Here is a 23,316-nt window from a genome sequence, read left to right on the forward strand (position 1 = left end):
CCAGTTAAATATTTATTGTTGGAGGCTCTCTTGTGAATTGTAGGATATTTAGTAGCATCCCTGGCTTCTATATAGTGGATGCCAGAAGCACCTGTTCTACAAGTTGTGACAACCAGAATGCCTCCAGCCATTGTCAGATGCCCCTTGCGTGGCAAAATCTCCCCCAATTGGAACCACTTGTATAAAAGAATTTTTTTAAATAGTTGATGGTTGGAGAAGAACATGAGACAGACAGAGTACAATACGAGAACATCCATTTTCTTTGATAATTCAGTGAGGGAATTTTCAGGGTTCCTTCTTTCAAGCATCAAATAGCATAGAGATTTGCCCTGTATATTTTTGTACTATAGATTGCAATAGTTTAATGTTTTCTACCTAATGTACTTTTATTATTGAATGAAATAATAGCATTACACAATGCATAAGATATTATTTAATATTTTAAATTTTTGATTATACGCTTGTCACAAATATGTCACAATCAGTATAACCATTCCACAAGAGCTTTTTAAACTTTACAATTTCCATCAATTCTAACACTTTTGGGGATCACTTCCAGGTTTTAGTTGTGCCATGTTAATATCAATTCACATCTGAGACTTTGTAAACAGAAGTCATCAAAAAAGTTAAGTGCAAGAAGGATTCAGCATACTATAAATTTAAAAGTCAAAGCTAGATCTGTACTTCCCCATGGTGAAATTAAGTCAAGTCTTAATTCAGCAGAAATTTAAATTAGCAGAATTAGAGCTTGGATAAGTTATTTTTGAGCTCTTGGAGGCATGCTTAAAAAAAAAAAAAAACAGCTGGTATGTCTTAGATTGGTTGGACCCAGATTTTTTACAAATTACTGAATTTTTCCTATTAGGAACTCTGAAACTATTGGATGCAGACAAACTATGAGATAGCTATCATTTGACCATCAGAATTGTCTATACCAAAGCAAATCAGATAAATCAGATGGTAGCTCTATTCCTGCATGTATCATAGTATTACAGATAAAATCCCCTTAGTATGAGCAAAGGAAGCCTTGAGAAAGTACAGGAAGTATAGGCCAGACAGAAGGCCTGCATGTTATTGTGCCTGTGTAGGCGTGTTAGCAATTTCACCTCACTTCGGTGGGATTCATACCAACATTCAGAAAGGATCTGAGGAAGGGCCCACGGATGGGCCTTGTACCCACAATCCATCCCTTCCTTGGAGGGTTCTTTCCTGTTCAGTGTCATGGATTTGAAAGGAAACCAAAGCTGAGTGTTCAACAGCACAAGCTTTATTCAATGGCCAAAGAATGCAGAAGCGGGAACAAAGTTTGCCAATCAACTTCTCAGCTCTTGGAGCAATCAAGCAGCTGTTATAATGGGTCAAGGCAATAAAGCGGAGGAATAGTCATAACAATACAGGGAACTGGGCAGGCTTTTCTTGAAAATGGGGTGTCCAGCTCTTTTCTTTCCTCATTTGGCCTAGTGATTCCTGTCACAGCAGCAAGTAGGTGTGTCATTTAGTGTGGTAGTGTATTATAATGAATGTATAATGAGCTGTGGAGTCTATGTCAGCTCAAGTTAGACCACCATGTTGCCTTCAACCAATTTAAACTGGTCCTGACCACAGATCTTAACTATCTTCTCCTTTCTCCCTTTGTGGTTTCCTGTAAGCTAAAGGTGATATGGTAGGCTTGTTCTGAGTAGGTTGTGGTTAATATTTTATGGAGCCAGGGACCAGGGTAGCAGGCATCAGAAAGCCTGGTGAGATGTGTTCACATGCATTGCAGTTAATGTTTTCTCTCTTTCATTTTCTACCTTCTCTTATTTTCTGTTTCTTATTCTGGACCTCTTGCTCAGCCACATATAACTTCTTCCTCAAAATCCCTGAGATGTTGACCCCTTTCCACACTTCATGGTACTCGAGAGAGGCCCCTGACCATCCCCAATCTCAGGATGGCATCCTCCTCCTCAGCCCTGCCTAGTGGTCCAGAGTCCAGAGACCCTCTGTGGCAAATTCTCCAGGACTAACCTGGGGCTGTCATCATGTTGTGGGAGGGGCTGTTTCCTGGCTGTACAGGAAATCACAGAGAATTCAAGGTCTAACTGCTTCTCCTACAGACTTTGAGCCAGTCTTTCTAATTCTACACCCATGTATTTCCTTACATTGGAAGGCACAGGTTGCCTCTCTTTCTGTGTCTTTTCTGCGTTCTTTGGTGTGAATTGGACTTCCTCTTGGCATTCTTACCGACAAATTAACTATTATTTCTCTAGTGTTCTTCACCACTGCCCCATCTACTTTTTAGTATGCCAGATTTTGTTACTGTTTTCTGTTCTGCTCTGTATAACTTTGCGGGTGTTTGTTTTTGTTTCATTTAACAATTATAGTACTGGTTTTTCAGGAAGGAGTAGTGATAAACATATCATACCACTATATTTAACTCTCATGTTTAAATCTCTGAGTAGTTCTTCAGAGTAGAAAATTTAGGAGGTAATTGAAAAGACTGCTTAAAGTTAAGACAACTTGTAACTTTGATAGAAATTTACACCTACATGAACTGAGTGTTATTTTACCTTAGAAAATTAAGATATTTTCACAAATTAGAAGATTGTCATTTAATATTTGGGTTGTTGGACCCAGTGCTCTCTATGTTGATTTATATGAGCTGTTACTTGTATCTTTATTTGCATTTTATAGTGTTAATATGAGAAACTCAGGATAATAGGTATAATTATTTTAATAAAAACACTAATAAAACAATATGTTACACATTTTTTTACATAATATGTTACACATTAGAATATATACATTTTCTAAGTTCAGGGTGATGTTCAATCCCTCCCCTCCCAGCTACACCCCATGTTTTGCAGATGAATGCACTGAGGATTAAAGTGCGAATGTTCAGTAGATCATGTTAATGAATGTGATGGATACAGCAGCCATTCAAATTCAAAGTTAAAAATTGGCCATGCCATTCTTTTGTCCTAGGCATTTGTTTCTAAGCCATTTCTAGTGCACCATTTGATTGTAGGAATGTAAGATGAAAATCAGTGAAAAGAATTAAAGAAGGGAAACACTGAGATGACACCGTAGCATTCATAACAGCACTCATTCATCTTCCCCCAACTAAAAAGCCTGAATTTCCAACAACAATTGTATAGAGCATATTGTGATTAGACAGCAAAATGAAATTGAGTTGCACTATTTGTCTTCAGCATGTAGCGTTTGGTTTTTAAGAGGTGGGAGGTGGACAGAAGAAGATGATGGGGAGGGGAGTAGGTATTTATGGATTTGGGGAAAAATTTCCAAAACACACACATACAGAAAAACTTTCATGAGATGAACATGTGTATATTCATGTAAAAAGATTCCACAACAAATATTAAAGTTCTGTAATGAGGAATGTAATTTTCCAAAGAAGAAATTAGCTAGGATTGATAGCCCCCTTTCAGAAATTTATAAATATGTAAATTGCTTTGATAATCCAGTAATAAATATACCTATAGATTAACAGAGAGTAATTAAAAATTGAGAAGAGCTATTTACTATTTTATTTGCACAACTACAGATATGATTAAAAAGTTATAGTTATCCCAAAGCCTTTTGTTACCATTGACAAAACTTTGAATTTTAAAGTATATTATTATTTTCATCACTATTACTTTTAAGATGGTTTAAGAGATCCATTCAGCCACTTTTGGAAAAGTTCAATATAAATCATTAAATATAGCTATTTTTTTCACTAGAAAAGAAATTGCACTTTAAAGTTCAAACCTGGCAAACTGAGCATTTTAATGAGGCAAGTATTTCTACTGGGCCAAGTTTCTTCAGAGAAAGAATAATTCTATGCTTTTAGCAAAATGTTAGACATCTTTAAACACTGCCCTTCTGAAAACATCTGAAGCCAATATATTTTAATAGACTTCAAGATAATCTCTTGTCTTTTCTTCCAGATGAGTCCATATAAAATTCATTTAGGTTAATGTGGACGTTAAATATATGAAAAAGCAGAATTAGGACAAAATGGCAAGTTACACGCTCTTATAATATCCCAAAGTTACCTTGTCCCACAATTTCATTTCCTGGAACAAAGATGAGTTCTTTTCCAAGTGTGATTTCATTACAGATCCCATTCCTGCAAGACCCATCCTTCAGAAGGGACTTACTTATTGCTTGGTGGTTTGAATTTTACTTAAAACAGACATCTTTAACTTAATAATAGCTAACAATTTGAAGCAGGAATGGCAAAAGTCTAACTTGAAAGTCAGTTATTGTACTGAATAGAGAACTTGAATCCTAACAGCTTAATTTCAAGCTCTTAGTGTTGTGTTGTTTCTTTGATATTTCCCGGTATATATACTGTTTCCCAGAAGAAGTTTCTTCAGGTAACAGATTTGACAGTCAGCAGTATATGAGTCCACAGAGGGTCCTTTTATGCTGACCCTTTGTTTTTAGATCCTGGAAGAGAATGATCCTTTTGTAATATATTACAGAGCAAAATTTTTCTCCCTATTGCCAGTGCCTGCTTGCACTGGGACAAAGATGACCAATGTCTCTAATGCCTTGCTCTAGTCTAAAGGGGACGTGATGGTTAATTTTATGTGTCAACTTGACTAAGCCCGGCAGTGCCCAGATATTGGGCCAAATATTGTTCTGGGTGTGTCTGTAAGGATATTTCTGGATGAAAGTAACATTTGATTCAGAAACCAGGTAAAGCAGATTGCCCTCCCTAAGGTGGGCGGCCCTCATCCAATCATTTCAAGGCCTTCAGTGGTGAGAGAAGTGAAGAGGTCAATAAAGTCAACAATAAAATGGCGAGGCAGGAGGACTAACCTGCAGCGGTGATAGGATAGGAAAGAGGTCATTGGATATAAATGATATTATACAGGTAGAACATGAAAATTTTGATATCTGGGAAGATAAACTATGAGAGACAGACCGAAATAGTTCAAGACAATTCAGAAATTTGAGCCATAGATGATTAGGAAAGATTGGTTTCTTTCCTGGGTGTGCATGAGGTGAGTTTGTTTTGAGCCATATTACATTTTAATGGATAGTGGTATATTCATGGAGAGATGTCAGGCAGTCTATTGAAAATGGAAGGAAGAGAGTCTGAAGCCTGTAAAGCATATACAGATATAGAGGTTACATAGAAAATATTTGAATATATGAATGTATGTGAGACTCCCATGGAGAAGAGTATGAAGAGAGAAACAGTAATGACACAAAATCAGTACTGGCACCACTTTTAAGGGAAGCAGAAATTACTGAAGGAGTCCAGGGAAAGATAAAAGAAAAAGAAAATCCAAGAACGGGTTTTCAAAGTCAAGAGGGAGATTAACCACATGAATTTCCACTGAGAGATCTAGATACCTAGTGGTAACACCAATCAGGAAGGATTTTCCTCAGAATTGCAGGACACTCTTGAGAGATCCATTTCACCAGCCTAATGATGGCAGAAGCTATAGTGCCCAAGGATACGGTGTATGAGTGGTTGGCAAAGTTGCTCCTTTAGCTTAGGAGTCAGCAATCTTTGGCCTGCTGGTCAAATCTGGCTGGCCAACCTCTTTTTGTAGAGAAAATTTCATTGGAATACAGTTATGTTCATTTAAGTACTGTCTATGGCTGCTTTTACAGCACATTGGCCTCATGGAGCAGTTTCCACAGAGACCTTATGGCTTGCAAATCCTGAAATATTTAACATCTGGCTCTTTACAGAAAAGATGGCTGACCTTGCTCTGGCGATAAACTAATATTGCTAGTAAAATGGTGCCGTAGTGTCATAGGACACCACTGCAATAGTTAACATTCGTGTTTACTTATGAAGACTCTCCATCACTTTGTGGTTTGGTACATGGATTAGGCTCTCCATTCATCTGGAAGTTGATTGAGGGTAACTATTATATGTCCTTTCTATTCTGTTTACTAAAGACCTGACCATAAATACAGGCTCCAAAATTTTAATATTGCTCCTATTTACTTTTTTACTTACCACATTCAAAGAATAAAATGTTAAACATTATATGTGCAAACTTCAGAACTTCCAAGAGACTAACAAAAAAGATGAGTTTAAAAGTGCAATTAATATATATTACTAAGATAAAACATCATTAAATATTAATATAATAAAATATTAATTTCGATCAATGATTCTGCTTCCCCTGTTTAATTGCCCATTAAGTTGCAAACAGATAAAATTCAAAATTCTATTTGACAAAAGTGGAAACAAAACACTTCCTACAGGGATTTTTTTTTTAATGAATTTTATATTACCAGGAGCATGTTAGGAACAGGAAGCATACCATCCCCTCTCCTCTTCCCACCTTCTCCCAAGATAAGGAACTATCTGTTAATAAGAATATGCTCTGGTGAGAAAAAGAAGGGATAAAGAAAGCAAGCTTAATAGCTTGTCTCACAAATAATGCAACAGAGCAAAGACGTCTAAAAGGTAGACAGCAGAACTGCACAATAAATAATTAACTCAAACCAAGTGCAATATATTTATGCATACCTATGATAAAACAATGGATGGTCCTTTTAATCTAGTTCATGTCTAGATGCCAGATATTTCATTATATTATGTATGTTAGTCACAAATGTAGTTATCTACAAATAACTACATTGTCTTTCTAAAATATTGACGAAGAAGTCCATTTTGTTACATATGGGGGTCACTGAAGAGCTACTTTACTTACACTTGAGTTGATGCTGTTAATTAGAACCCTAATTTACTGAGCTTGTGCTGTGTTGAACAAGGAACGGGCATTCCTTGTACCAATGAGAGTGCTGTTCTTCTTCTCCATGGGCCTTGCCCATCTCTCTCCTGATGGCAGGGTCGGAAGTCAAGAGTGAGGCCAACATTGTTAAAAGATCACATTCTTGGAATTCAAGGATCATGGTATATCTAGTCCAAGAAAGGTCATGGTTGGAAGATGTAGTGTTTGACAATTATGCTGTAAAATTCCCAACAGCAAATTTAACACATCCGGAAAGAAAAAAAGATCTTTCCTATGTTTTAAACTAATCTAGGAGAGAAATGAATTCATTGCCATCATTACCAAAACACGGACACAAACTTTGGGAGGGTCACTGAAAGCCAGTGTTCATGGACAGTTCAGTGGATGAGTAATGGCATAAACTTTATTAAGTAAGTGGCATTAGGGGACTGCAGAGGCAAGAAGCTCTATATTGTTTCCATACAAGTGGACTTCAAAAAGCCATTGTGAGTAATAATACAGCTGCTACCTTTTTCTTGTGGCAGAACATGTAAAACTAGCCAATAATGGTGCCTTCAATAGTAAAGAACACAGATAGAGTTTCTGGACCTGAACAGAGTGAGATGGTGCTTGGACACTAGGAAGAATCTTCACATGCACTGTTTTGGCAATACCCAAATACATTAAATCCTCTTTTCTACCCTTATTCTTAATCTTCATCAGTAAATCACTACACCTCAGATGAGGTGGGTTATAGTACAAATTTTAATCAAATTGTTTGTATAGACAGGGGCCCACAGAAATACCTGCTTGGACCCTGTGCAACCTATGGGTAAGTCTGTAGAGAGCTGCTGTAGGGAATGATCATGAAAGTTGATGGAAATATCATGAAAAATATGCTAGGAAGCTTGGCGGGCCCAGTGGAAGTTGGAGGCCAGGCAATTGTAATGGCATTAATCTATAAAATTGTGAGATATTCTCTCCCCCAGCATCTAGATGTTGGTCGTTGGAACAGGAAAAAATCGTCTTTGCTTAGATTCTGGTAAAATGTAAATAGAGGAAAAAAAAGACAAAGAATAAGATTGTAGATACAAGGGAATAATTAACTACCGTTTTGTGGTACCATGGCTGGGTTGGGGGAAAAATCTTAAGGAAAATGTAAGGGTCTGGTGTTCTTCACAATTTATGGCAGCAAATACGGGCATCTTATTTTTATGTGGCTTTGATGGCCACTATTTTTTTGTAATCTTTCAGCAGGTTACTTTGTTTTGAAGCCATATCTAAAGGTACACTGATCCCGGGACCTCTACACTGTTTTTTTGTTTTTGAGGAAGATTAGCCCTGAGCTAACATCTCCCACCAATCCTCCTCTTTTTGCTGAGAAAGACTGGCCCTGAGCTAACATCCGTGCCCATCTTCCTCTACTTTGTATGTGGGATGTCTGCCACAGCATGGCTTGATGAGCGGTATCATGTCTGCACCCAGGATCCGAATGGGCAAACCGTGGAGTGCCAAAGTGGAACATGTAAACTTAACCACTGAGCCACCAGGCTGGCCCCCAAACCTCTACACTTTTAACCTCATTATTTCTTCTTTCTGAAACCACCTGTTATTTTTCCTTTCCTTGGAAAATTGCTATTTATCCTCCAAGATCTACTTCAAATGTTTAAACATTTGTGAAAAACCTAATTCCCTTGGCTGTGTCAGTTAATTTCTTCATCTTTGTGCCTCTATAGAACCTCTTTTATATGACTCGCAATATTGTATTTCAAACATTTGCTTATGTGTCAATTTTATCTTTGATTTTGTATATTTCCTCAGGACAGAAATTATATCTAGTCCATTTTCTTAGTTGGTATCTATGCTGTGCTTAATAGTTTTCTGAATAAACAATAGAATAAATAGTAGAAATGAAGCGTGGAGAAAAAAGTAATGAACATACTTTCTCTCTGGCCTTTTTTTCTTTTCTTAAATAACAGTAGTACTAAAAGGATGGTTCTCTGCCTTCCAATTCAACAAGTATTAATATATGTTTCTAAATATATGCACGTTTAATGCCAACATAACTTCCATAAATACATATGAACAAAACACAAGAAATATATGAGCTTGAGACAGAAATGCAAATTACCAATTTGAATAAACCCATTTATATTGATATTAGGAAGCTTAAGATTTGAGAGGCACAAGTAATCAAAATAGAAACTATAGATCTTTTTCTTCTCTAAAGGAAATATTGAAAAGCCTATGTCCTGAATTTTTAATTTGTTACTAATTTATTGCTAGGAAAAAATAATGTAAACTGTAGCTTTAACAAGTTTCCTGATATGTAAACCCTAAAATATAAAGTATCAGTAATTTATGTGATAGAGTTCAAGCTTGTTAGTCCTGTGGTTAATTTTCTAGTTTTAAAGAGGGTTTTTGTTGTAATAGTGTGATTTCCTCCCACATCTGGAAGCTCTAAATCATTTTTTTAACAAAGTTTTTCTATAGTTTCCTATTTGATAATATTAACTTTGTTTTAGAAATGATATTTTAAATTCCCTACAAGCATAAACATTTTTAAGTGAATAAAATGTGACTTTGTTATCTGAATGATCAACCTAAAAGTATAGAACTTACATTTTATAGATATTCAAGACAATTAAATTTTGGATTTTCAGAAAGCGAAATTTTAAATATAATAATATAAATAAGTGTTAAGGGAAATATTTAAACAATGTTTACAAATATAAATGTTAACTCTAATTTTCAAGCAATTTCAAAAAATATTTCCAAAACTCTAAATACTTTTTATTTTGAAAATATAAAATATTTTAGAATTGTTTTATGTCTTGTGGCTTTTATCTTTCCTTCATTGGTCTGTGTTTAGAACTAATGCTGTTTTAAAAGGCACATTATTTTCTTCTACCGACATATAACCTCACTATATGCACTTTAGAAAATAAAAAAAGACACTCAAAATTCAATGATAAAAACAACATAAGTTAATTTTTTGTGTGTAAAGAAGTGTTCCCCTCATCTTAACTTCTTTCATCTGGTATTTTTGTCCATTTATTTTTTTAACACCTCTCTGATGTTTCTTTCTATTTCTGTATTTATATCTTGTTTGCTTTATAGCATTTTTTCTAGTTGATATAATGAATATACATTTCAATTTTATTGCCATTATCATAAGTGTTTGTAGTTATAAATGTAGTTTTCTAATTACCATTACCAAGAATTAGAACATAGCAATTCACTTCTTACTAAAAATGAAAAAGTACTTAATTTTTCATAATTTTATTTTACTACTTCCCAGAATTTCTTGATATAGTGGAGATGTTACATCTCTTCTCTTTCAGGAATAGTAATTGTCATTTATATTCTATTTTATCCTTGTATATAGAATTATTTATACTTGTGTCCTTAAGTGTCTTTTTTGGTTGTTTTTGAGTTTTTTTGTCAGATCGTTTATGCCTAGAGTCAGAATTTTGGGTTATGTGATATTCAGGAGTGTGACAAATTATTTGTAGGGTAACTGTACCAATTCGTATTTTTGCCAGTATTGTATTCAATTCAATTCAATTCAATTCAAATTGTCCTCCAATTTCAACACTGGCCATTTTTATACATTTTATTTTTGCCAACTTAGGTGTTGTAAATTGCATCTCACTATGGCCTTAATGTGCTTTGATCTCTTCACTAGTAAATTTGGGCATCATTATAGAGATTTTAAGAGTCAGTCATATTACTTTGTTTCAAAAATAACAGTTTAAAGTTTCAAGTAGTTTTATAGTAGATTGTTTAATTGTATTGTAGAGTTACTTTTATAATCCAGTTAATGATTATTTGTCACATCCATAACAAATATTGTTTCTCAATCTGTGCTTTCTCTTCTTATTTTATTATGTCTCAATGAACAAAAATTTTTAGCGGTGTTATAGAAATTTATCAGCCTGTCTTTGTATGGATAGTATATTTTAGTACTTTTCTAATAATTTTCTATGCCATGTTAATAACTATATTTTATTATATTTTGTCAAAAACTTAATACTTTGATCTTTCACATTCAAGTGTTTGGTCTACCTAGGATTGATTTTTGCATATTGAATGAGGTACAGATATAGTATTTTTTTAATCAGAGATAATCCAATTTCTCAGTACTGCTTATTGAATGGTCTATGGTTCCCTACTAGTTTTTCACATCTGCCCTGCTCTATGTCTAGTTTTCATTTGTGTGTGTATGTGTGTGTTTCAAGGCTCTCTCTTCTATTTCATTGATCAATAATTCTTTCCCATAGCTCGTTTCCTACTGTTTTAAATAATATATTTCATGTCAGTATTCAGTAGGACAAAACCATCTCCTTCTTACTTCTTTATTAGTATTTTAGATATTTTCAGACTTTAATCTTCCATATTAGTCAGTATCAATTTTACAACTTCAATGAAAGAAGCTTATTCTTTTTGCCTGGGATTATTTGAACTGGTAAATTCCTAAGATTGATTCAATAAACAAGATATCTCTGTCCACTTATTTAGTTCTTATTTAATAGTTGTCAATCAAGTTTTACAATTGCATCAATAACGGTGTTAAAAGAGAAATGAGGCATATTAAATTTTTTTAAGAATTTATCTGAGCAAAAATCAATTTGAATTGGGCAGTGCCAAACCGGAAGTGATTAGGAGTTCTCTGCCAACAGGAGCTCAGGAAGACTTCTATAGAAAAAGTGCAAAATAAAGAAAGAAAATCTTTTGATTGGGTGTAGCTTAAAGCCTAGTTGGCTGTTTGTAATTGGTTGTCCTTAGGTTTCAATTTTGTGACCTTGAGGCATTTATGGGCTTAGATGTTGGTTTGCTTGTGGGGGCTACTGTGGCATTAGAGCCACCTCAGTCTAATGGCCGCCTTGTTTAATTAATTTAACAAGGGTGTTCTACCCCTTTTTGTTAAGTTTATTTCTAGATATATTTAATGAATATTTATAGGGTGCATGATTTTAAAATTGCACTTAATTCTTGTTTCAGGTCTATTGGAATGCGATTGTCAAACATTGTTCAGAAACTTTGCTAAAATCTCTTATTACTTGAAAATCTTTCATGGATAATACTTTCAATTTTTAAAGCAAAATACACTTACATCTCCAAATAATATTCGTGTTCTTCCTTTATAATCCTATCTCTGTTGTTTCTCATTCTTTTCTTATCTTACTGAATATAAAGGACATTCATTATGTTTGGTGATTTTCGACTACAGCCCTTTTTATTTGTTGGAAACTAGCCTTCAAATTTCTTTATGGTGTATGTTGTGAGTTCTTTTCTACCCTGATGATTATTGTCATTTGGAAGCATTACGCACCCAATCCGCTTTAAATTTGAATTTGATATAAGGATTGATTTTGAATCAAACAAATAATGTAAATTAACTCTCCAAACTCAAATGAGAACCTGCCACCAAGGACTCGTCCTCAGAGCAGACTGTTTTTAAATAAAAAAAAATCCCCAGGAGCTGGCCCCATGGCCTAGTGGTTAAGTTCGCACGCTCCGCTGCAGGCGGCCCAGTGTTTCATTGGTTCAAGTCCTGGGCGTGGACATGGCACTGCTCATCAAGCCGCGCTGAGGCAGCATCTCACATGCCACAACTAGAAGGACCCAAAACAAAGAATATATAACTATGTACTGGGGAGCTTTGGGGAGAAAAAGGAAAAAAAATAAAATCTTTAAGAAAAAAAAATCCCCAGACACAGCGATGGAATTTCTTTGTCTTCTAGTTCAAGAAAGCCTTTTTATTTTTCTGTATGTGTAGCTTTCCTAGAGCTATTTATGCAGTTTTCTCAAATTTACCACCATCTCTGTGCCATTTCAAAGGCTTCACCCACAGAAGTTTTAAGCAAGCAACCCCTCAGATGCTCAAATAGCGACTGGTCTAATACTCACCTATCCCCATGTACTTGTCCTCCAGCTTTGCTTCTCACTCTGGAACACACCTTTTCCTTGCATTCGGACTCATCCGTTAATCTAAAAATCTGTTTGTGTGTTTCTGCGTATTATGTTTTATAACTACTATGTTCAAGTAGTTTAGTAAAATTTCTATCCCTGCATTTTTTGGGAAATCATTAATGTTATTTAAAATGTTATGTTACTATCAGTTACCTTAATTCAGATAGATGTATTTTTATCTTATTCTGTTGTTGTAATAACTTATCTCTCATATTTTGCTTCATTTGCCCCGTAGTTTCTTTAATTTTATGGAGTGAATATACTTGTGTCACTTTAAAATGCATCTTTCTTTCTTTCTTTAACATATTGTTTTTCTTAATGTGTTCTGCATTTTAAGTACTCTATCCTTATCTAATGCAGATTCCTTCCCAGGACTCCTGATGTATTTTGAATATAGAGATTTCAAGTCAAGCCTAATACATATTGCAAAAGGCAATACTTTGATACACAGGTGATGCTGGAATGCTCTAGGGTCTGAAGTTAGAAACCTGGTGACTGTGATGTCCTCTGCTGTGTTCATCAGTCAGTGGCTGTGAGGAGATGTCAAGGGCCTGGAGAGCGCTTATAGCTGAAAACCTGTCAGTACATTTTCTTTGCTGCCTCAGTAACCAACTTTCCACACCTGCTTTGGTTGAACCTCCTTCCCCAGTAAAGTTCAGCTGTGTTGGGAGAGAACTTGGCAGCCTGCAGATGTCCCATTTGGTTTGGTTGTGGTTTGTTGGTGGACCTCACAGCGTGACTGCTTTTGAAAGTTCTAGAAACAAAGCCTTTAAAGGAATTCTAAGTGCAGTGCAGTGAATGCACCTAAGTACCTCAATCTTTTAACTCAAGAGACATTAGTGGTATTTTACCAGCGTATTCTACCTATTTTCTTTCATAACATTTCTTTGGAAGAAAATTATTACAAGTATGTTGGGATTACTTTTGAAATAGGCACGTGTCATATTTTGGGCAGAGATCTGCTTCTGCTCCCTTTCAGTACTGTCCACATTAATACAGGTTTTACCTCTCTTTCAAACCCTTTTCGTTGTGGTAAGGACGTTGGAAATGAGATATTCGTCTATGCCTAAATGGCAATTTTTGCAGTGAGTCCTTTTACCTGACATTTGATAACTACTTTTCCTCAGCTGGTATCAGTCCTGGGCATTCCCACCTCTGCTGAATAGCCTCATGACCGTGCCCTTGCAGACTGTACCTGTGCTGACCTAGTGCCCTGGGTCTTGATGCACAACTACTACCTGTTTTTTTTGACAGTTCCCTCAGCTGACATTTTTCTGGTGCCATTTATTTTCATTGCTGTGCGTCTTTACCAGTACCCCACACTGAAGTCGGTTAGCTAATTATAAGGGGCTTATCTTTATTCCAGAAGCAGGTTGAAGAACACAAAGCAGTTTATCTAATTCTTTGGTATATCCTCCTTACTGAGAAAACGGGTATCCGGACTCACTGTTTTGTCACCTAATAGCCTTAACTAAGTATGATATTTCTCCTGATACTAATGTTGTCCTCTTTTATTAAAGTTCAAGATGCTGGCCCACTGTGTTTTCAAATATTTATGTATTCATAACTCGTCTTACTAATCATGATCTGTTTTTGTGATTATTCTTCTTGACTAAGTTAGGTGTGATAATTGTGATTATGACATAATAAAGCAATCCTTTACCTGCCTTGTTGGATGTCATCCATACTCGACACACACATGCAAACTCTCATACATACAATTATACGCACACATATAGATATCAAAAATAAAGATATTTTCCGATAAATTATGAATAAAAATATTTTCATGAATTTAATGGTTGAAATAGTTAAGTAAAGCAATTAGCTGTATATGCATTTGTTATGAATCAAAAGCTTTCAGATATGTTTCTAGGAATTTGAACAAAGCTGCAGTAAACACTCTTCTGCATATCCCTTTTTGCACATGGGCAAGACTTTGTTTAGCAGATGCATGCGGGAATGGAATTGTAGGGCAGAGGTTATCTGCATTTTCACCATTGTTAGATATTGCCAAATGGTTCTTCAAGGTAATTGTATCAATGTTTACTTCCAACACAATTAAAATTTTCATCACTCCACATCTTTGCTAAATGTTGATAATTTCAGACATTATATTTAATAAAAAAAATTTTTTTTGCCAATCTAATTGAATATGAAATGATCTATCATTGCTATTTTATTTTGCATTTCTCTGATAATGGCTGACATAGAATCCCTTTTTATATTCTTATTGTAAATCCTGGTCTTCTTTTCTCTAAATATTCAACTTATAGCCTTGTAAATTCAATATTTTTTTATTGATTATTGAAGTTCTTCATGTAATCTATACTCAAAACTTTGTTCCATGAATGGCAAATATCTTCTCACAGTCAATGACATGATTTCTCCTTTTGTTTGTGAAGTTTGATTTTGAATACCTGATTTTAATTTTAATTCAAATTTATCATTTTGGTTGGTACTTTTAACATTTTCTTTAAAGAAAGATTTTTTTATTTCTATGTCATTAAAAAAATGCTATGCTTTTTTTTTTTACATTTATAAGCTTTTATTTCTCTGCACGCCTGAAAGTTATTTTTTGTGTATAGTATGATGAAAGAAATACCCATCTATCTCTGTAACAAGTGAAGATTATATCAGTCCTATATTGCCTTTAGTATTTGAAAACGATGTTTTCCTTGTGTTTGATTATATGTCTGATGCTCCCTGAGCTATACACACCGTCTTATGTGAAATAGACTCAGGAGGAAGTTGTTTTATCCAATAATTTTTCTCTCTCCTTTGGAAGAGGATAGGAAGAAAATCTACAAGGTTGTCTATAGTAGGCTGAAAAATAAACTCACAAAATATCGCCAGATCCTAACTCATGAAACCTATGAATGTTACCTTATATGGCAATAAAGGATCTCTGCAGATGTGATTAAGTTAAGGATCTTTAGATGAGGAGATTATCCTGGATTATCTGAGTGGGTCCAAAATGCAATCCCATCTATCCTTATAAGTCAGAGGTATAGGAAGATTTGGCTCAGAGGGGAGAAATCAATGTGAAGGGGAGCAAGAGATTTGAAGAATCTAGCCTTGAAGAATAGAGTGATGTGACCACAAAACGAAGCATGCAGGCAGTCATTAGAAGTTAGGAGAGTCAAGGAATGGATTCTTCCCTAGACCCTCTGATGTGAGGACAACCCTGCTGACACCTTGATTTCAGCCTGGTCTTACTGATTTCAGACTTCTGACCTCTAGAGCTGTGAAAGAATAAATTTCTTTTTCTTTGAACCACTACATTTGTGGTAATTTCTTGCCACACCCAAAGGAAGCTGATACAGATTTTGGTACATTTGTACAAAATTTCTAATATAATTTAAAGATATGAAATGGCTTAGAATGTCTTTTGAATATCATTCTTTATTGTTTTTAATCTTTAAGATTTTATTTGACAGGTAAACAATTATAGTTATCAGATGTCTTAATTTGCTTGGGCTGCTATAATGAATTACCATAGATTGGGTGGCTTAAACAGCATTTATTTCTTATGCTTCTAGAGGCTGGAAAGTTCAAGATCAAGGTGTCAGCAGATTCAGTTCCTGGTGAGGATGCTTTTCTTGCTTTTCTGATGGCCGTCTTCTCCTTGTATCCTCATGTGGTAGAGAGCAGACAGAAGCAAGCTTTCTCCTGTCTCTTCTTATAAGAGCTCTAAACCCATCAGGAGGGTTTAACCTGTATGGGGGTTTAACCGCCATAACCTAGTGACCTCCCGTAAGCCTCACCTCTAAATACCATCACACTGGGGATTAGCGTTTTAACATATGAATTTTAGGGGAACACAAACATAGAGTTTATAATACCAGAATAACAGAGTGATAAAAAGAGTTGGTGATTTTACTTCTAGAAAATAGCAGTTATGAATCTAGCCTATTATTATCTATATTTTTCACCCAATTTTCATGATAGTGATGAAAGACTTATAAGTATTCTGATTGCCATTTGGTTATAATGGCTAATATGTAGATATTAATTTTAATTATATTATAAGTTCATTAAAAATAAAATTTCTCAGATAGGTAAAATTGATAGAACTCACACTTCTTGTCTTTAAAAAGAAAAGTTGAACCATATGAAAATACAGACACAGTAATAAGATGCATCAACAGAAGAAAATATGTTAGTTCTTATTAAGTAATCTATATTTCCTCATGCTCTTTTTATTGTTTCATTGTATGACACTCAGCAAAAATCGATCAGGCAGCTGTGCCTGTGTGCACAATATTATTAAAGCCTATTTTCCTTTTTCAAGCATGATGAACTTTAATAGGGATGAATGATAACAAATGTCCATGGGCTTTCTCAAAAATTCTTCAGAATCAGGCACCAGACACGTATTTTCTCACTTGTATGGGCATCTATTTTAGTCAATCTGATATATTACTCAGAAAGGAATATTTCAAACAGAAATGTAAGATGTGTTTTCAATAATATACTCTATTATACCAAAGATGCTGTTTATTTGAAAAGTGTTATGGGATTAGAGTCAGAGATATCAGTATTAAGTAATGTTTGGCTTCATAGAAACAATTATGGATATGTGCATATCCACATTAGTATGAATACATATATTTCCCAGCTCGGTCCACTGAGCTGAGAGGGATTAGAATCAATGGCACCCCAGCATCAAGGAACACACCTAAGGCCCAGATGCTGATTTCTACCATTCACCAATAAAGGAACAAGAGATAATGCTGAGTCTAGGGCTGAGGTGGGGAATATATAAGATTAGCATGAACCATCTTGTAGTGCCAGAATGTAAGGAAGTGCTCAGTAAACAGACTAATTGTGGTATGTCAAAAGGTCACAGAGTCAAGTGAAAGAGTTCATAAAGGCCAAAGCTGGAACAATTAGAGCAAAAAAATAAATAGTTTAGTATTGGGTTATAATACAATACAAAATAAGTATCTTTGAGTTCACACTGATAAACATAAATTACTGACTGAGTGAGTGAATGACTGAATACACAAGCAAGCAAAGAAGCAGATGGGGAGAATAGACAAATCTTTCTTGCAGAAGAATTTAAATTTTCTTTCTTTTTTTTTTTTTTTGGTGAGGAAGATTTGCCCTGGGCTAACAACTCTTCCCAATCCTCCTCTGTTTTTTTGCTTGAGGCAGGTTAGCCTTGAGCTAAGATCTGTGCCAATCTTCCTTTACATTGTATGTGGGATGCCTTCACAGCATGATTGACAAGTAGAGTAGGTCCACACCTGGGATCAGAACCTGGGAATCTGGGCTGCAGAAGAGGAGCACACAGAAATTTAACCACTAGGCCATGGGCTGGCCCCTCAAATAAATTTTGTAGATCTTTCCCCCTCAAGAAGGTGGAACTTAACTCCTTACCCTCGAATGTGGGCTGTGTCTAGTGACTTGCATCCAAAGACAGTATGAAAAGGAAAAGCAAAAGTCATGCTGGGGACATGCACCCTTAATATGAAGTGATGAGAATGACATTACCTCAGTGGTCTTCCTCCAGAAACCAATCTAACAAAAAAAATTAGACCTTCCGTTCCCCCTATTCATGAGAAAAAAATAAGGCAAATTCCGATTGAGGGACATTCTATAGATGTCTGATCATTACTCTTCAAAACTTTCAAGGTTATCAAAAACAAGGAAAGTCTGGGAAGCTGCCACTGTCCATAGGAGGCTGAGGAGTTATGAAGACTAAATTCACTGTGACATCCAGAACAGAAAAAGGACATTAGGAGAAAAACTAATGAAATCAGAATAATGTGTCAATATGGGTTCATTTGATTGTGTGTATCAGTGTATCAAAAGTTGTGACAAATGAACCATTATAATGTAAAATGCTAACAATAGGAGAAATTGCATGTGGGTTATACAAGAACTCTGAACTATCTTTGCAGCTTTTAAGTAAATGGAAAATATTCTAAAATAAATATATATTAGAAAAAACATTTGACATTAAAACTTTGTGTATGTTTGTCTTTCCAGCTTTGGCTCTATTTGGGAATATAGTCCATTTGGAACTCAGTAGCACTTTGGAGTTATAAAGAATGCCAGACTTTTTAAAGGTAGGTGACATTTAAATATCATCAAGACATACACTTTTCACCCCTTAATAAATACCTCAAAATTCAAATTCTTTTTAAAACTTCTTTACTTTTAAAAATACTGATTTCATTAGAGATCAGAATATTCAAATATTTATATACTTACAGGAAGTGGCTGACATAAATGTGACAAAATCATGAAACTTAAGCAATCATTTCTCTTATCAAGAATTCTATATTTTTAAGCTTCTTTATTGCATTTTTTCACACTGTTTCAATTTACATGCAGATTTGGGAAGACCTGGTGGCTATGTGCCTTCTAAAGACAGAAATTGATTTTCTCTTTTTATGTTCTTTTTTTGGTGACACTTTGCCTACTCCCTCATAATTAGTGGATATTACTTTTGTTAAATTGGATATGTTTCATTTCAAAGGCAAACCTCCGATGAAGCTCTGACACCAGAAACAAAGAGACAATGTCACAAATTTTCTTATCTTTATTAATATTAATATGACAGAGTCTAGTTCAATTGTTTCTTGGGCAGGCAATTGTAGGCTGCTGTTCCTTTGTGCATGGCAGGAATCTAAACCCTGAGATTTCGACACTGCCTACTTGGTAATTGTGGCGTCTATTCGTAGAGTATAGTCAAAACAAGCTTTGTATTTTCAGTTCTCAATCAGTGATCAATTAAGATTAACCGTTTATATAATAGCTCTGAAAGAAAGGTTAAAGAGATAAGGCAAACATCTAATTACACTGCTGTGGGTTTATGGGTCTTACTGTGATATTCATTCAAACTTTCTCTGCATACTCATATTTAATAAGTAGAAAAATCTTTTCCTTTTGTTTTTAACTTTCCTTTTATGAGATACATTTACTCAAAAAGCATTACCCATGAATCTAGTTTTATAACTATCAAATAACTTCAAGTGTCAGATTTGAGTAAAATCTATACAAATTTTAGATATAATTTTTCAAGATTAAAAGTGTGAAATGAAATTAACCATTTTGTATCTCAAATACTATTGATTCCTAATCCCTGTTGTCATCTATTTTATCCTCCAGTTTGTTCTCATCAATATTCAAAATTTCCATATAGAAAATATCTTACTTAGTATAATTTTTGCATTTTATGGAAACTTTGACTAATTTTTAAATCTCTATCTTGAATAATTTTGGAGTCGGGGTTTCATTCCAGATCTTATGCTCAGATTGATAGGGTAAGAGAGGTTAATATTTCAAATTTAATTCTTGTAACTGGCAACTTGTCCTTCTTAGAAAACCATGATTTCATCAACATAAATATTATCTGCAATGCAAGTATGAGGAATAAAAAAGTAATAGCACACCATTCTAATTATTAATATAGGACTTTGTATCTTTTTCTTTAAAGCTTGATGAAGCATTAAACATCCAAAGATCCAAATAAAAAAGGAGCACACTCTTCTCAAGGTCCTTTAGGTGTCTCTGTGCTATAACCAAAGATAAAAAGAAATATATAAGAGTTTGATAATCATTTTACATAAGAATAGTTTAAAGATAATAACTTGAGAAAGGGTAAATTTAAAGAAATTAGAATGTTCACTTGTTTTCATTCAGGAAAGAGTTCAAATTAATGCAGAGGACATTTGAAGAGAATTGTTTTCCTTTTAATGTAAGGGTATTCATAAGCTTCACATATGAAAATAGACCTGAAAGTGATCTCATTGGAATGATATAATAAAATAAGGAGTAATATCCAAGAATATTGAAGATAGAGGTGTCAAGCCAAATAAACTTAGTATTAAAATATTTATCTTTCATTAATTTAATTTTGAATAGAGTAATGTTCTGGGGCCTTTACAATCTCACCATCTCCTTTCATAAACTCTTTTTTGACCAATCTAAGGAAGAGAAATCTATTTCTCCTTTAAAATTTTACAAAATGGACCGTTTGTTCTACTCACTTATCAATTATATCTGTGATTGCCTAACAAGTAGTTAGATTAATTTATTATAAATCGTGCAAAAATGAGAAAGAAATCACTCTTTTTACATATGGTCAGAGTACTCTCATAATATGTAGAATACTTTTTTGGTCCAATATGACAGATGCTATGGTTGTAGAGAAGAAGTGGGCTGGGATTTCTTCTGCATGTTATGGTTGAAAGGGAAGGGGAAACACAGAAAAGAGACATTGGAGCTGGACTTGAAAGAGAAGTGGATACAAATAAGTAAAGAAGAGGGTATAGATGTATAAAAGGCATGACGATATGTAATATTATTTCATGTTTGGTGAATTTTAAACTATTTGGGGAGATAAAGAATGCAGTGTATATCAGCTATGGGGGTAGTTGGTAGATAAATCTAGAATATGAGGCCCAGATGATGAAGAACCTTGAATGAATGTAAAAGCACATCTGGGCTGTGGGATTCATGTTTCATGTGTTGTGGAGCTTTATTTGTTGTTGCTGCTTATGAATGTAGAGAAATAACCTGGTCAGGGGCATGTGCGTGTGTGTGTTTAAGAAAATGATTGCTGGCAATGTATTGGGAGATTATCTTTTTATATATAGTTGTCTAATCTTGTGGAAGCTTCAGTTTCATCTTATTTGTGTCTATCCCCTGTAATTTCTTAGACAATGAATTGTAGGTAATCAATATTCAAAACATTTGTTTCTTTAGAGATATATTTAAATAGTTTAGGGTTTTTTAGGATTCCTTTAATATTTCATTTCATGAGGACAAGGAGGCAAACTGCAGTTGCAAAAAGAAAGTTCTGGAAATGAACACAGAAGCTGACACAGAGGTAAACAAATCTAAGATCTATCTTTAAAAACAGTCTTTAGAGCCTTGGTATGAATATCAGGTCCTGACACTCAGAGAACACCACCTCTCAGCAGTGATGAGGTGAAACAGAAACTGATGGAAACACAGAGAGAGCAATAGATCTGCTCAGCCAGGAGTGGATTTGAGCATTTCTGATTTTAGTGCTCACAACACCCTGCTGAGTTGACAATAGGGTTCAGAAAATGAATTGCAGAGCCATCTGTTTAAAAAAGAAATGCACTTTGTAAGGCATTACTAGAAATCATTTTATACATTTTGTTAGTGTGGTTTTCCCTGATGGGTTATTGTTTGGGTTGCAATTAGCACATCTGAAGAAAATAAATGCTGGGATATTTCTAATTTTTGGTAATTGTCAAAGGTTAGTCATTTGAGACAGGCCTGTTAGGATTACACAATGGACTTGTCACTGGGAATTATGATTCATCATCTACACAGGATAATAAGAACAGAAAGGAAAGGAAAATACAGAGGGAGTTGGCTATTTCAACTCAGACTCTGCTAGGCTTTTTATGCAGAAGCAAGAGTTGTTCCAGTTGCTCATGATTGCTGTAAGCTTCCAGGATTATTAAAACAGGTTTACTACAAGGGACATCAGTAGAAGAAAAACAAAATCTAAAAAAGATACACTGATCTTCCATTTATTTTCCTGTATGTAATTTTCTATTTTTTTCCTCAATTTTTAGTTTAAAGAGCCATGGGCCACAAGATGCTCTTAAAATCTCGCACACTCAGAGACTCAAAGGTCACTTATTTGTGTCTTCATTCCATGGCACATATTTTTAGTTAATTTTAAAGGTCAGTTTCCTTCCGTGAACCTAAAGATGGTATTTTTTAAATAAAGAAGAGAGAAATAAATAAATGGGAGCTGTTTTTTCTAGCTTTAAAGTAATCCTGTGTATATGTCATCCTGCTTTGATGTTATGTGGCAGATCACGATCTAGGTGATTGTGCTATCAGTCAGGTTAGCTTAAAATTTCTTCAGTACATAAGCAAGGGGAAATGCATGTTGTTTTTGTTCTAATAAAAACAATCCTGCAGGAGAGATGAAGAGAATGCTTGATTATGGTCTATGGGACAACAATCCATAATTTACTTTGCAGATGTCTGTGTAATTTAAGCAGCAGGCAGAACAACCACACAGTTGTAGCTGCTCTGGGGACAGGATACCAAGAGGCTCATAAATCATAGTAAGGATTAAAAGCAATGAGCATTCATCTTCTGAACCTCATAAAGGCAATATTGGGAAGCCAAAGATTAGAACATATAGAGCCTGGAATCTCTGTGCAGGCATAAAAGGTGTCACAGTTTTTAAGGCTCCTCTCAATTAGCATTGACCTGCTATTTACAAGTCAGCAGAACATAATTTTAAAGTTGATTAAAAAAGGGCCCCATCCACATCAAAATAAATTAAGTGATAAGATATATTTCTAGGGTATATTAAAAATGAAGTCAAATGATATGGAAACGCTAATCATTTTTTTAGATCGAAACATGTTTCTTCTTGGATAGTATATGGGAAAAAAAACCCTTAATATATCCAATACAAAAAGACCTTCTTGTTGAGCTAAACATTTTTAAATCGTGAAATGTCATGAGGAAATTCGAACTTCAGATTAGTCAAGTGAAGGAGAGACTGACAGCTGGATCTCTCCTAAAACATTTAGTAAACAAATGGCCTGTTACTAATTGTTTATATTTGAAAAATTATTCTCATCAAAGGTCTTTGGATGCAAATGAGTAAATCGTATACAGTGAGAGGTTT

The 23,316-nt window shown here is 34.7% G+C and overlaps 1 protein-coding gene across 6 annotated transcripts in view; it reads left to right on the top strand.

Moving 5' to 3' along the window:
- CDH12 (cadherin 12) overlaps positions 1-23,316 on the top strand; it is a 936,971-nt gene that overhangs the window by 276,031 nt on the left and 637,624 nt on the right. For all 6 annotated transcript variants that reach the window (XM_070587153.1, XM_070587154.1, XM_070587157.1 and 3 more), the window contains one exon: positions 18,666-18,745. The gene's annotated coding sequence lies outside the window, so the exon portion shown is untranslated. The remainder of the gene's footprint in view (positions 1-18,665; positions 18,746-23,316) is intronic.

This window comes from Equus przewalskii, chromosome 20 (genome assembly GCF_037783145.1).
Source record: "Equus przewalskii isolate Varuska chromosome 20, EquPr2, whole genome shotgun sequence".
Taxonomy (NCBI): domain Eukaryota; kingdom Metazoa; phylum Chordata; class Mammalia; order Perissodactyla; family Equidae; genus Equus; species Equus przewalskii.